At 41.5% G+C, this 16843-nt stretch overlaps 1 pseudogene; it reads left to right on the forward strand.

Annotated features, from left to right (window-relative positions):
- The first annotated feature begins 2387 nt into the window (after positions 1-2387).
- On the forward strand, positions 2388-3409 carry LOC103653504 (uncharacterized; annotated as a pseudogene).
- Positions 3410-16843: the final 13434 nt, after the last annotated feature.

Below are 16843 nucleotides of genomic sequence, written 5' to 3' on the forward strand. Positions count from 1 at the left end.
GACCCTAATGACTGGAGAGGGCCTATCATCAGGTACATAAGGAATGAAGAAGAACCGGATGATAAGGCTGCAGCAGAACGCATTGCGAGACAGTCGGCCCACTACACCATCATAGGGGCGCACTGTATAGAAGGGGTGCGACAGGAGTCCTCATGAAGTGCGTCTCCTCGGTTACTGGGAAACAACTATTAGACGAGATCCACTCTGGACAGTGTGGAATACATGCAGCATCCAGAACTCTGGTCTGGAAAGTTTTTAGGTCTGGTTTCTATTGGCCAACAGCAAAGAGTGACGCAGCCGAGTTAGTCTAGAGATGTGAAGCTTGCCAATTCTTGTCAAAGCAACAACATTTACCAGCACAGCAGCTGTAGACCATACCTATAACATGGCCATTTGCGTGCTGGGGATTGGACATGATTGGACCCTTCAAGAAAGCTCAGGGAGGCTATACTCACGTACTGGTCGCCATCGACAAATTCACCAAATGGATAGAGTACAAACCCATTGCTTCTCTAACTTCATCCAAGGCAGTAGAATTAATACAATACATAATATTCAGGTTTGGGATACCGAATAGCATCATAACTGACCTGGGATCCAACTTCACTAGCTATGAATTCTTTGATTTCTGCGAACAACGGAGAATCCAGATCAAGTATGCATCAGTAGCACACCCAAGAGCTAATGGTCAGGTGGAAAGGGCTAATGGTATGATATTGGAAACACACTACAAGAAACTGATAAATGTTCGTGGGTAAAATTAAAAACGTGGGTACCCACGTTCTTACTTGAGTTAAGTTCATGGGTTATGTTAAGAACGTGGGTACCCACGTTTTTAAGTTAAGTTCGTGGGTTCTGGATAAAACCGTCGAACTTAACGAGTTAGAAACGTGGGTACCCACGTTCTTAAGTTAAGTTCATCGGGCTTGTGGACACCGTCGAACTTAATCCTAAAAAAACCTAGTAGATCTAAAAATCCCACGCGCGCGCGGCTCTCTCTCACCCTGTCTCATCCCTCCCACACACGCTCCTCTGTCCTCTCTCACCAGCGCCAGGCCGCGCCGCCGCCACGCCACCTCGAGCTCTAAGCAGGTGCAGGCCTCGTCCGCCACACGCTCGTCCGCCGCGCGTGGCTCACCTTTGAGGCGCTTCGTAGCAGGTACCAGCTCCAAGAGACCTCCGTCGGCATCCGCAATCGCCATGACCTCCGCGCCTCCAGCCAGATGCTCTCCACCGGCCACTGGCTCCACCGTGAGGTCCGCCTCATCGGCGACATCCCCGGCGTCCTCGTCGGCGACGCCTTCTACTACCGCGCCGAGATCTGCGTCGTTGGCCTCCACACCGCGCCTCAGGCCAGCATCGGCTACATCCCCAGTAGACTCCTCGACGTGGGCCAGTCCATCGCCACGAGCATCGTCTCCTCCGGAGGGTACCTCGACGACGAGGACACCGACGACGTCCTCGTCTATACAGGCTGCGGCGGCCGCCAGCGCAACCTCGTGAACCACTCCGCCGACCAGACGCTCGAGCGTGGCAACCTCGCGCTCCACAACAGCTACCTGTACGGCGTGGAGGTGTGCGTCATCCGGTGCCATGACGTCGACCAAGGCCCCCACCGCAAGGTCTACGTCTACGACGACCTCTACAGGGTCGTTAGCTCCACTTTTGACCCCTAATGTGTTCCTTCAGTTTGTGTTGCGCGGCAATGAGGACGAATCGTTCCCTCACATGATGGTTTTTGCCATGGAGACCATCCCACCCATGCGTGATCTGAGCATCGATTATGGAATTGATGAGGAGTTGAGTGCAAGCTGATGCTAGTTCTGAGGCAACAGTGTGGCGAAGGCTTACTGGACTTTTTAGATGGCAGTGTAGGCAAGGAATTTTTTGGGGATAACCATACATGATACCTTGGTTTAGTTTTGCGCTACTTTGCACCCTCAAAATAGTTAGTTCTAGCTCTGAGAGTATCAAAAGGTGCTCACATTTCTGTTGTTGCCACTAATCCTTGCTTCAGTTATAGGGCTTACCTGCAAAAGGCATGCTGTTCTTTTACTAGTGTTGTGCTGGTATGACTAATCGCTGTCACAAAAAGACTGTTTAGCAACTGTGTATTGTGGATGTTTATGAACTAATCTTTTGTGGTAGTTACATGAATGAACAACTGCTTTATATAGGGGTTTGTTTGCCTTGTGCAAAACCCTCAATCTGGACAATTCACACGCATATATTCCATCATTCTTTTATTGTCTTTTACAATGTCTTCAATTTTGTCATGCAATGCAGGTGAAATCTATTTTCTTGGATGGCGTACCACCTCACTAGGATGAAGACAAAGTGAGAGAAATTTTCGGGAAAATTGGTGAAATTGATAGCATACAATTTGCTAGAAATATGTTCACGGCAGCACAAAAAGATTTTGGTTTCATTGGCTTTACAGCAAGACAGTCAGCTTTAGACTGCATTAAGATGGTCAATAAAGATGGTGTTGGTGAAGGTAGTGGAAAGGTAACCACTTTAGCGCCATTTATTTTCTGTGTTGCCATTTCTCACCGTTTGATCCAGATATGTTTAATTACTTTTCTCAACTGAATTTATAGGTTCCCATAAAAGCTAGTTTACAAAGGCCAAGGCATGCTTTCAAGAAGTATTCCCGGCAAGGCTCAAGTTCCTTGCTAGGCGTCAGAAGAGGATTTGTAGATAAAAGTTCTAGTGGTAGAGGACACCACTCGGACAGATATAGGCATTTTAGTCCTGTAAGGCGTTCGTATTCAGATAATCATTCTCGTCGTCACTCTATTGATGTTGAAGAGAGGCATACTTCTGTGCGAGGATACAGAGCTTACTATTGAAGAGACTCTCCAGTGCATGGTCGGTTTCTGAAGTATACAACCAAATTAACTTGTTTCCATCTTCCTTTCTATCTCTGCATGAATTAACTGTTATTTTGTATGTCTGATGTAGCCCCAAGCTATAAATACGGAAGGACACATCTAGAGACCAGAATCAGTGAAGAATATGCTGAGGGACGATACACTAGTAAATATCCAAAACACAGATACGTGATGCATGGAACCATGGAGCGAGATGCATACTGCAGGATCAAGTATGGACATTCATACCAGGAGAGGGCACATAGAACTTGCCCATATTGTAAGTTGTGTGGTCAAAATTACAATTACCCCAATGGTGAGGAATTTTCTACAATCAGTGGTTGTCAGGAGGCATACTACCAGACAGTAAGTGCAAAAGTTCGGTTGCTAGTATTTTGTTGCGATTGGCTTGATGTTTATTGTTGCTGCTTCTGTTTCTTATTAGGACCGTGATCTGATTCCTTCAACTTCTCAAGTAGCATCTCATTGCGAGGGTTCTTGCTGCAAGGTGGGTATAAATAAGCATTAGATACTATTGGCAGAAGTTCACATAAACAGATCGAGGCAGTTATGCAGTCAACTTCAAAAGGCAAGGTAAGGCACTAATACACTGGAGATCCAAAGCAGGTTTACAGTTTGAAAAACAAAGTTAAATTCGTAATGTACTATTTCCAGGTTCAGACCATTCGTCAAGGTTATCTTTCGAAAAGATCTTCAAACTTGAGAGACGACTGGAAAAGACTGTATTCTTGTTTGAGCATCATAATTATTACTTGGCTATGGCTTCCAGCCCCACCCTGGCCAAGCGGTTGGGGCAACATTTTTGTTGATGACAGGCAAGTTTTAGGATCTCAACAAATGGTTCATGTATCTGCGACATTTGTTTCATGTAAATTTCAGTTCTTCCATCTTATTACTTGTATATACCTCAGCATTGTTTTCTTCGACTGTATTGACAACAATGTGTGTTATACCATCTTCAAGGCTGTCTGTTGTGCAAAGCCATAGCCCATAAGGCCAAAGTTGCCATGTCTATATACTTTTCCTTTGATGTCACTGTTACTTATCTTCTGCTGTTTTCAACTCCTAGGACAGTAGAAGCATGGGCATCCAAATGAATAATCTCCAACATATTTAGCTTTTAACACAGGATGGCTGCAAGCGTATGTATAACATGATTGCTTCCTACAACCGCATTTTGCATATATTATTACTTGTCGTGGAGAGCTGACTTCCCTAATGAATAATATTTTGGTGAGTATCCAAGAAATGGCCAGGTTAGCCTCTCAATGCATGAGCTTTTACTTTCCTTAATTTTATAGATGATGTCATGATTCTAATTATTTTTCTAAACTACCACAGAATCCTATCAATCCATATGGCTTCCTTACAGTATCCATCCTCTAAACTACCACAGAATCCTATCAATCGTCGCTCTCGCATTCCTGATACCTGAGCATGGATACCAGGGGAGAGCAGTCTTAGGCAAATTTGCCAGGCTGGTGCAGTCACAAGAGCTAGGGACTATAGTCACAGGTCCTGCTAGTCAGGGTGGAGCAGTCACAGGTCCTCCTAGCAGTCCAAGGCAAATTTGCTAGGTGGGATGGAACTTGGTGCCACCACTGCCCTGCACCCTCTACACTGCTGCAAAACCATTTACTTGGTACTTCCTACTTTCCCATCAATACTAAATTATAGAACAGCCAAGGGAGCAATACAACAAAAAAAGAAATGCTAGGTATGTATTCGTGACTGTCTCTTTCAAATGCGCATGTCAGGCATGCTCGTGGCATTCACAACGTCGCAGGCGAGAAGGACTTTGGCGATATTCATGTCACACGAACTGTTCTTGCTCCTTTGGGTTGGAACCAGGTAAGATTCTGCTCTTTCTTTTTTCTGCAACTTAACCAGTTCTTGAGTACTAGAGTAGTAACTCCTCATTGGGTGCTATTTTCTACTGACAAAACAAGCCGCATAGATGGAGTTGTGCTTCTACTATTAGATTTTACTTGGGCCTAAGCCTAGCAAGGTAGGTCCAAAACAAGCCGCATAGATGGAATTCCTTTGAGGAAAATTTTGCCCTTCCTTATTGTACTTGCCTCAAAATTTGACAACCAGACACTTGAATTGCTTTTTTACCGTGAGAAGTCATGTAACATGAATCAGAAGACATTCCCTTCCAGAGGGGTGTCCTCGCTATGATCAAGCTAAGGAATCCATAAACCATCTTCTCCTTTATTGCATCCTTGTCAGAGTTTTTTTGTTCAGGAGGCTATTCCAAATAGTAGGCCTACAAATCCTTGCCATTCAGATTGGAGAAGAGTTCTTTGATGATTCGTGGGAGAAGATTATTCTTGCTGCTGGAGGATAATTGCAGAAAGACCTCAGCTCCTGTGTGATTCTTGGGGCTTGGACCATCTAGAATCACCGCAACATAAGTGTTTATGATGGGTGTCCTCTTGTTTGGCTAGAGCCTTATTTCTTGCTAGCCAGAAAATTCAGTTGTGGGGTTTGGCTGGGGCTAAAGGTATTTTTACCTTTTCATCTAGTTGTCTCAGAAGTGTGTGCGTTCTATAGGTTGTGGTTGTATTCTTTTTCTTGGTGCAAAGGTGATTTGTACAAGTTTCCTTTTGGGTGTGTGTGGTGTTTTGTAAGGTCCTCCTCTTTTAATACAATAATACACAGTTCTCATACATGTTTGAGAAAAAGGCGTGCTCTGATTCTATGGAATAAAATTGTAAATTAGTTCTATAAACGACACCCACCAGGTAAGAATGGAACATAGATTGTTCATATCTGAGTAGCGAGGACACGGTTAATTTATGCACATCAATCAGGGTCTTTGGTTATCAAGGTTAATTGAACACTATGGTGGTTTGCATGATACATGTTGTGGAATTTGGATCATTGGTCCATGTTCCAGCATGATTAATAAAGCCACATATATTTTCTTTGCCTCATTTCCTGTTTTCATATTTCCTTGATAATGCTGCGGAAACATGGTGGCCCTATGTGAGATCCTTATAGTAAGGCTGATTCTACATGAACTTAAATGTCAGTAAGTCTCAGATTCAAGTACATGAATGTTCAACCATGTCAATACGTCATTTTCATTGCTTAGTCTCTCACCAGTAGTGTTGCGTTTAGTATAAGCAGTAACAGATATAATTCACTGCTTCTTTGTCCAGTTTTGCAGGTCAGTTTATTTGCGGGTTTTCATTTCAAGACCAGTGTTTCTTAAGCTTTTATCGGTCTGATAATTGTAGTATGAGCATGCAACATTTTATAGGCGACAGTCATTTTCGTCCACAATCAATGATTCTTGTTTACTGCATGCAGGATGATAAATCATCAAAGAATTGAGATAATACGGGCAGTTACTGGTGAAAGGTACAACCATGCCACAGGTACTGACTCATCATAATTTTTAGTTTAATCTGAATCAGCAATAATCTTAATTGTGTGATGTGCTTTTTCTTTTTTTCTTAATTATGAATTCTATGCACGCATCAACTCATTAACAAATACAACTGGAATCCAAACATCAACAGTTTTGTTTGCCAACAACCAATTTTTTTGGCTCTATCGACATCAGCGTTCATCCAAACACACCCATAGGGCATGTTCGATTTTCACCCAAATGGCCAAATGTATCATGCACTAGCCAAGACAAAATTTGGCACCAGCCAGTCTTTGGTCACCAAATTGGTGGCCATGGTCTTGGCCAACTTTGGCCACCAAAATGAACTAACATGGCCAAAAGGGAGGGCTTCCAAGGCTTGCCATCCTTTGGCACACTTTGGTAAACAAAGCAAATAAACACACCCATTCAACCGAAAATACTGTGTCACTCCCTTTCTATTTGCAATAGCATTGATAGTCCGAACTCGGCTGGCTCCAGTTGACAGGCTGCCCACCAAGGCACCAACCCAATAGGGTTTAGTAGTACTTTTCTGTCTAATAAGACAAAGCCTGTCCTCTTCTCTTGGCCAAGGTTTCATTTTTCCTTTGGAACTTCCATCTGGTGGTATTTGAAAAGCAGATCTTTGACTTGTTTGCATGATTCATCCTTCTTTCACTAAAATATGCTGTTTTGAGGTTCTGCCGTGTAATTTAATCTAATTGAAACCATATCGATGAACTGAATATGTTCTTCTATGATGGTCACTGCTCTAGTTCGTTAACCCCAATGCTATGTGTTAATTGGTTCTGTTTTTCTTTGCCTTTAGCTTTAACCTACGAAAATGTTGCCCTGGAAGCAAAAATAACTACCATGGACAGGTATGAAGTTAGCCAGTTATGAAGTTTAAGTGGGCCAGCATTTGAACTAGCTTAAATGGGCCGCGGGTGAAAGTTAGCTTAAATGCGCGTAGCTGGCCCATCACTTGTGTGAATTTGTGAACTTATGTATTTGGACTTATGTGAACTTGTGAACTTATATATTTGGACTTGTGTGAATTTGTGATATGAACATATATCAATGTGTTTGAAATCTGTATTGCATGTGATATATTGTGTTGCATGTGTTATTATGTGTGTCTAATTTTTCATTTTTGTATTTTTTTTCTGGAAAAGGGTTAAGAACGTGGGTACCCACGTTCTTAAGGTTAAGAATGTGGGTACCGTCGAACTTATTGTGCAGTCCTCGCAGACCCACGTAGGGTTAAGAACGTGGGTACCCACGTTCTTAAGGTTAAGAACATGGGTACCGTCGAACTTATTGTTCAGTCCACGCAGACCTCCACAGGACACATAAGTTCGATGGCCACGTGACCCCGTCGAACTTAACCTTAAGAACGTGGGTGCCGTCGAACTTATGGGAAAAAAATTCGACGGCCCCCGTCGAACTTAAAAACGCACGTTCTTAATGTTAAGTTCGACGGTACCCACGTTCTTAATGTTAAGTTCGACGGTACCCACGTTCTTAAGGTTAAGTTCGATGGGGCCGTCGAACATACTTCTCTAAGTTCGTCCAAAAATCGCCGTCGGCTATATTCGTTGGTAAACCCACGTTCTTACGGTAAGTTCGACGGCTTATTACATTAAGTTCGACGGTTTTTCACCCACGTTCTTTAACCAATTTCCTGTAGTGACACTCAGGAAGAAAGTATTCGACAATAATGAAAAGTTCACAGGAAAGTGGATCAGAGAGTTACCTTATGTGGTTTGGAGCTTAAGAACTCAACCCACACGAGCTCTGCATGGAAACACCCCCTTCTTCATGGTCTATGGTTCGGAGGCAGTGCTACCTGCCGACCTCAGGTTTGCGGCACCAAGGCTGGTCTTCGAAAGCATAGCTGAAGCAGAAGCTACCAGGCTAGATGATATTGATGTGCTAGAGGAAGAGCGATTAAACACAGTAATTCAGTCAGCCAGATACCAGCAGACCTTGAGGTGCTATCATGATAAGGCTATACGACGTCGATCCTTTGCAATGGGAGGCTTGGTCCTTCGCCGAATTCTAACGGGGGAAGGATGGCACAAGATGTCACCACTATAGGAAGGGCCATTCATTATATCGGAGGTCACTCGGCCAGGATCAAATCGGCTTACTCAAATGGATGGTACGGAAGTGGGGAATTCATGGAACATAGAGCATCTTAGAAAGTTTTACCCTTAGCAAGGCTTCAAAAGCTATCAGAGCGACATTGTACTCTATAATGGAAGAATACATCGTCAATAAAGTTTTCATTTTCAAGGGCATTCAAATTGTTAACTATCACTTGACTTCGATTCGATTGGACCTGGAATCAACACGCTTACTCGACCTAGGGTGACCACTATACCCTACTAACGGAGCAATCGACTTAAGTCGGCGACGACTTAAGACGGAGCAACATGCTCGTGCTTACTCGATTTAGGGTGACCACTATACCCTACTAACGGAGCAATCGGCTTACTCGATTTAGGGTGACCACATACTTGTACCTAACTTAACACTTGATAACAGTGACCAAATTGAATTTTCTTTAGTAACCGAAAGAACTAATCCATCTTAGATCTTATCCAAAATCTTAAAACTTCTTAAGCAACTCCATCACTTCACTAAACTACTAGGTGTCCTCATTTCATTGGTGAAATCCTTTTATTTTTAGGCAATAATTAGTTTACTACCACTAATTCGTGCCCTGGGCTTACATGAACAGATACAAAGGTTTTCTACCCTGGTCAAGCATCCACCTGCCCTGACCATGATGCCGGTGAGACCTTCGGCTCGGCGAACCCGAAACAGAGGCGTCCCCGCGGTAGAGCTCAAGCTAAGTGCTCATAGAGCATCACTACCCTATCTATATCCTAGCGCGCATGTCGGTTTGGCCAGGGTCAACACGATTTGACGGGTCGACTGCAGAACTGTCCACAACACCGAACCACGACTGCAGAACTGTCCACCACTTGGAGCCACTTTACTCCTCTTTTTGTGTGGCACAAAGACTATCTTACTTAATAAAACTTGTTCTCTGTACTATGGGCTCCAACTTTGCCACACAGTTCTTAGTCCCAAATTACATGTACTTGCCACAATAGAGCTCCAAACAGAGCACCAAACTATAAATTCAGGTTTCAGTGATCTACACAAAACTCAGTTTGTGCACACCGACAGTCCATTTTTGGGCAAGTTTTACTCCAAATTTTGTTTGGGGTCATGTCCAACTCACTTAAGTAAAGTGTTTCACCAACATATGGTCTTCAATTACTATATGGACATCATGACCAAAAACCTCATGGATTAGGCAAAAACAATCTCCAAAACTACCACCAAAACACTAAACTTCTTGTCAGTTACTGTTGTCCGAAAACTCAAAAATCTGTCAAGAAATCTTTGCACTACCTTTTCTCTCAGTAGCACATAGTTTTTGGGGCTATATCACTTAATAAGAGTTGTTCTCCTTTAGTTTATCTACAAGTTTGATATTGTAACCCTTACCTTTTGGATTCCAATCTACCATAGCCCAAAGTTTGCTCCAAACACAGAAATTCAGATGCTGAATTAAACTAAGTTTGAATTCCTAAAACCCTGACAACTCTGCATTGGATTAGTTTTTCTCCAAGTTCCAAATAGCTTTAGGGCTAGGTTACTTAACCAAACTTATACTCCTCATGTATGTCTATAATTGTGTTATAATGATCATAACCTATAACCCTATGGATAGAGCAATAGAGAGCACCAAAGTTACACCAAAACACTGAAATTCAGGCCTTGCCACTAAGTCTGAAATCTGACAGCCCTAATTGAGACCACTTTTTAGCCAGTTGCATATAGTTTTAGGTCTACCACAATTAATAAAGGTTGTTCTCCAACAATTACTCTACAAATTTCTTATAGCTGCATTCAACCAAAAGTCCGCAGATTAAAAGTTATAAGGGTCCAAAATAGCTAAATGAAATTATTTTCAGCCAAATTCAAACTGAAACCAAACGGAACCTTTACAAATTACTCAAAATTTCTCTACACAACTTGGAAATCTCCAAATATGAAAGTTGCTCACTTTTCCAAGCACTACAGCTTTGGTACCTTCACTTTTGCCAATTCTCTCTAGATTTTGAATTCCACGTTTAGGGCTAATTCAGGGTTTCACATGTTCTTCACTTTCTTCAAGTGTTTCACCAATTTGATCCATGCTCCAAAAGCAAATGTATTCTTTGCCCTAAGATCTACATTTGGTTTATAGAGCTTATGTCCAAAGTGTCATTAGTTTAGTAGTTGTTTGCTTTGGTTATACATTATTTCACTTTGGCTCAACTTAGGTTTTAAAGTTGATCCAGCCCCTTCTTCCACTTGACTAACACTTCAAAGTAAAATTGCTCTAGGTTCTAAGTCTTGTCTTTAGTACTTAGGACTCCAAGTCAACTCATCACTTCCTTAAGATATGATTTCCCCTCACCAGGCTTAAGCAAAGTTTTCAATCGAAGCCTTATACTCTATAACCACATCACACTTATGCAAAGAAAATTTTTACCTAGTGAATGCACTCTAGGTGTAACAAGCAAGTTAATGAAAATGCTTATGATAACATGTCAAAGTTTTAGTTATCGTAACACTAGGGTGTTACAGCCTTCCCCCCTAAAAAGAAATCTCGTCCCGAGATTATATGTCTAGGCTCAGTAAAGGAGGTGTTTCGTTTTGCTTAACCACGAGTTAACCATGATTTCGTCCAACATCCACAACCATCTCAAATGTTATGGACTTTCAATGATAACTCAGTGATAATCCTCTCTCTTCTATTTTACCCAAGAGGTTGTAGCTAATTTGTTTTGAATAACATCTATCCATTTGTCCTTTACTTGTTCAACAGACTCACATGGGAAATCACGGTGGTACCATTTCATCACGAAACACAACCAGAAACTATGGTACCAGCGTGTGCCAAGCGATACCCATGTGGCAAGAACAAAAAAGGAGAAAGTCAATAGCTCACACTTATTAACAGGACCATCCATCTTAACCTTTGGGACCTAGCAAACTACTACATATACTAAAAGTTGCCTTTGAAACATGCAGTTCTTTCTTACACCATAGCCATAGGAAAACTCACAGGTTACACGATATAGATGAAACAGGAAAACTTCGTACAATAAAGTTTAACCTATTTTTAACTAGCTAACATTGCAATATAGGTCTACCTTACACCTACCCTTCAGAACTAATTTACATAGTTGCATTACTAGACGAGGAACAAGTTACTTGTTACCTCTTCTCTAGTTACCCCATCTGCTAGATGTGTGTTGCTATGCTCCTTAGGTACCTTTTAATCCACTAATATTGGGGCAGAATAAAAGGAAATATTGAGCATATGCATCGTTTGTTGCAGATGGTTGATCAGACGTTGTGCTATTTGAAATTCCATTGGATAGGTATGATGCAACTCCTCAAGTACCTGATCTTGCTGACTTAGGAAGCCCATGGTTTCCTTAAGTTCTACCCTAAAAGTAACAACATACGAGTGAGTGCCTTCTTGTTGCTGAATCAAGACTTTAGATTTAGAATGAGCATTAGTTAGCTGATGCTCAAGCTCCTTGATGTGATTCTAGTCAGCTTGGTGTTGTGCTTGAAGTTCTGTTACCTGATGCTCAAGTCCAAAAATCCACTCAATTTGAACCTTTGTTTCTTCAAGCCGCTCTTGTGCTTGGGTACAAGCCCTGATCTTGGCCATTTCCATCATCTTAAATGTTGTGTAACTCCTAGAGTACAATTGCTGCCACATTTGACAACTATGCCCTCGAGTAAGCTGCAACTCCAGCACGACCATCAAAATTCGAGCAGATGCCGATTCAACATAATCTTTCCCAATAGGAATGCTTTCCATCAATCGAGTCTGCTGATGATAAACAACCGGGTCACTTAAGGCAACTACAGGGAACAACTTCATAGACGTGGCCTGTATTTCTTCCCATTTCTGGTTACAGATGGTTGTCAACACCTGAGCAACTTCCCAAGGAGTCATTCCTTCAGCATGGAACATCTAATGTGGCCAAGTTAGCTTTCTAGCATGTTCTGGAATACACACTACTACCTCATACCATGGTTTTCCTCTAAGAACAGTGCGTGACCACTGGTACTTGGGTGCTTCAGTATATCCAACTTCTTGAAGTAGTCGCCATAGGACCATAGGAACACTAAAATCTCGTAGAAACTCTCCAACTCCTGTAGGCGCTTCTTGTTGATTCATCTATAGAGAAGAGCAACATATACACTCTATTCACTAATGATGTAAGATCAAGGTACATGAAACACACACTAAAACAGCTACACAGGGGGTTTAACTTAAAGTTATATGTCATGATTTATGATCGTCCTATTCATCCTTGCACTCTTGCCAACATATAGTGGCTATCACGTTCTATGATGGTGGCATACCTACTCACTCCGTCATTGAACACTAGTCGCGCTTCCTAGTGTTTAGTTACTGTACCTGCAAAATAAATCCATTGCAGCTCAAGCCCCATGATGTAGACCCTCATTTGGTCACAATTTATACTCCATATATCGCTATACAGAGGCCAGCTCCTCATTAAATGCCGAGCCACATATAGGCGTCGCCGCCACACTATAACCACAGGGCAGCCCATTGTGGTATCTTAACTTCTTAACTAAGTGTAGGTGCGTCGTTACGAGTACATTACACTTTTCAGTATTCCCATGTCTGTATACCCATACACATTCATGGGGTGCTAAATCCTAGAAAAGTAAATACTCCACAACGCAACCTTCATATATACATATGTGGAACATGTCTATAGTCTAGTGCCACAATATAGCACTCTCCTAGACCGACGTTTGTTCGGACATGCTCTCACATCTCACCTTACCTTATTTTTCAATCCAATCAAAACTGAATGGCCCCAAAAATAACATTACACATGTATGCATTACACATCTCAGATTGTGGGTTAGTGGTTAGCATCTTAAACTAAGCCACCATATAGTCCTTAGCTTTAACCACATACTATTTGCACTTCTACTATCAGGATTTGCTTATTCATTCTTAAGTTTTTCAAAATAATTTGGTCTCAAAATCCTTTTGAAGTTTATCAAAGGATTACTTTAATATCCATGCTAATGGGGGATCGCTCCGATACCACTCTCTGACGGCCCTCCCATGTCATCGAGCCCACATGCACCAATCCTTGACATTAACGGCCTCAGATGACTATGCACGTGTACCTGGTAACTTAAAATGGCTATCAAGTTCATCAACTTGAACTCATCATCCCAAGGATCTCCCACAAAACATGTATATTACAGCAATCGCATTCGATACACACACACACTTTGGAGATAGACAGAAGACTTACAACACATTCTTTACATTTCCAAAACTCAAGTTTTACATGTTAGAAAGAGTAATATTTATTACAAGTCCTAATAGAATTCAAAGTGCATAACTTACATACAAAACTAGGAAGGTAGAACCCTTCCAAAGCTCACACATAATCCTAACTAATCCTCCTTCAAGACTAGAAGCATCTTCCAGCCACAAGGAAACCTAGAATACTCCTGATTACCTGCAACAACATGGGTTCGAAAACCCTGAGTACGAAGTGTACTTTCACAAGTATTACCCGACTAAGAAAAAAGACTCTCAAGGATTTGCTGGATTTGGGAATCATGGAAAGGCTTTTAGCAAGAAACAACTTTAATAGTTTGTAGAAAAGATTACTAAAATGAGTCCTTACTTTCAACATTTTAATGCTAGATTACGTATTAATAGACCTTGTTTACATCTAGTCTAGTTTCATCATCACACTAATCAATACAACATTATTTTTACTCATTGTGATTCCATCCATGACTCAGATTGCAGGGCAGTGATCAAGTCTCCATTGTCCGAGGATATAATAGCAATCCGAATCGATTTACCCAACTGGGGTTCCCTAATCACACAACATATGTAGCACTTAACCCTTGCATATGCCAACCCACCCCCTGCTATCTCAAGACCAGACCGAGTTCACACCAAACGAAAGCACATTTACTCCAATGTCCAGCCTCTTGCCACGGAGGGCACACGCTACTCTCACCATCTCTCCACTCCCATTGTGTGGAAGCCTTTCTGGTATTGGTCAAGCTGAGATTAGGCTTACCTTGTACCATATCGTGGCATATGGCTAGTTAAATAGTCCTCGATTAGCAAGCCTACATTCGCTATAATCCTAAATCAACCTGGATAGAACATCACCTTTTCGTAGCCCAAGTCTCGATTTAAGTACTTTCATCCTTAGGACTTGTTTGTGTACCTTAGGATGATTAAAACATCATAGGGAACCTTGCATTAGATCTCCCCATGATTCTGTTGAAAATATTCTTGTAGGTAGAGCCATCCTTCCTTAGGATAAACCCTGAGCTAGGCATTAGTGCAAAGGACAAACTCTATATGCAAGACTTAACTCTAGGCAGGCTAAGCAGTTTTTGTAAACAATATTTGATACTTCCAAAAAATTATCTATAATAGGAATGTATATCAAGGTAGTAAATGCATCAAATAGTTTCCAAACAACTTCGATAAACTTAGTGCACATTTCACTAGACTTAAAGTGTATAAAAATCTATTAAAAATACAAGGAAGGGGTTGTATGCACTAGGGCTTGCCTGTAACACCATGAATTTTGGGTTATAAAAATTTATTTGCTCTATACTCAAAATTCAGGTGTTACCATTTTCTTTATTCACTTTTCTTTTCCCTTTATCAAACAGTAGAGAGTTATTTTGGTTCTAAGTAGTGGGAGCTCTAGAAGTGTCATGATTGTTGGATTCATGCTGCTGCATAGTGTTTCCAAGAGCAAGAAGTGGTTGAATCATTTCAATATGTCTTGTAGAAGTTTCCCGTAAATTTTCATATTTTTCTGAATATTTTTCTGAATATTTTTCTATTTTTTGAAATTCAATATATATTTATTTGAGATACTTAAAAACATTTTCAAAAGTTCTAAATATTTTTTTTGAGTTCATTGGGTGCCAAATCATGTCTACGAATGTTCCTAGAATTTTTGGAGTCTTCGAGATATTTTCGGATATTAAAAATGATTTCAGGCTTTTCTGAAAATGATTTTCAATTTTAAGAATAGGATAATTATGAAAAATAAAAGATCTTCAAACCCTAGAAATATATATGTGGCTGGAATCCTCTCATTGAACCCTTTCCAAAATCCGAAACACCACCCTCAGATTAGATCCAAAATTCTCGAAATCGCTTGCTGAAGTTCGGAGGTGGTTCCAACTCTGACGAGAAATTACTTTTGCTCCTTGCATCGTCGGTAGAATCCAAGGGTACCGCCGCGTTCGTCTCATCGAGAACTTCATCCCGGTGCCTTCGATTCATGCATCTGACCGACGATTCATCCATAATCGACGAATTTGTGCTCGGCTCCAGCGAGGGTCGTCTTCTCCGGTGAGCCTCCACCATTGTTGTACCTAGGGTTTCTTCATTTCTTCGTTTTCCCGTCTGTGCAAGACCTCCCTCTCCCTCCCCTTAACTCCCTTTCCCCCAAGCGTGGCCCCACTCCCCCCTGCGCGACCTGCCCACTCGTCGTGCGGCCCATCTTGGCCCCCTACGCAGCCCTTCCTCCCCCTCCCCCTCCCATGGTTGAGAGGAAGAAGGAGGAGGAGGAAGAAGAAGAGGGATGTTTTGCAACTTAGCCCCTGTTTTTTTAATCCGTACGCAGGAATTTAGATTAAATTAAAACTATGATAACTTTTGTGTTTTAAATTTGATTCATTCCGTTCAAGTTGCGTTAGATTCATATTAAAATTGTCTTCATGTTAGAAGTAAGGTTTTTTGCTGTTGCATATTTTATCTAATTTATTTAAATGTTTGTTTGACCGGATGTTAATAGAACGACGTTTTACTTTAAATCTAATTTATAATTTCGAATTGCATATTTATATTAATTGAACTATTCTCATTAAATAATTGTTTAGTTTTATCATGTTACCTTAATTAGTTCTCGCGTGTAGTGTCGGCCCATGCACCGTTCGCGTGCTGTGCGCGTACTGTGCACGTGCTGCTTCGCGCGTGGCGATTTTCGTCTCGCGCCGTTACTTCGTCTCGCTTATAATCGCTAACGTTATGTGGATTATTTATGTAACTGAAAGTTGTTAGCACAGCAAACTAATTAAAACTAGGCGACCATAGAAGCGAATTAAATGTTGTATTTCATATTTGTATAATGTAGATGCAATAACTTCTCAATCGTTATTTCGACCTTAGCGTTTCTTTCTCTCGTGCGACCATAGAAGTGAGCGCTATTTTGCATTGCACATGCTTTTCTTTTTATGGTGTACTATTTCTTTTTTGTTCCAAGAATGTTGAATGTATGTTCGCACTCGCTTAGATAACGTTCCGTCTGCGAAGGCCGAGGAAGTTGCATAAGAAGCCCTTGAGCAGGAACAGTTTAGCGCAGTTAAGTGTCCTCTGACCTATTATGTCATATGTACTTTATAATTCACTGCCCCGCATACTATGATTAACCTA

This window comes from Zea mays, chromosome 4 (assembly GCF_902167145.1).
Source record: "Zea mays cultivar B73 chromosome 4, Zm-B73-REFERENCE-NAM-5.0, whole genome shotgun sequence".
In the NCBI taxonomy this organism is placed as follows: domain Eukaryota; kingdom Viridiplantae; phylum Streptophyta; class Magnoliopsida; order Poales; family Poaceae; genus Zea; species Zea mays.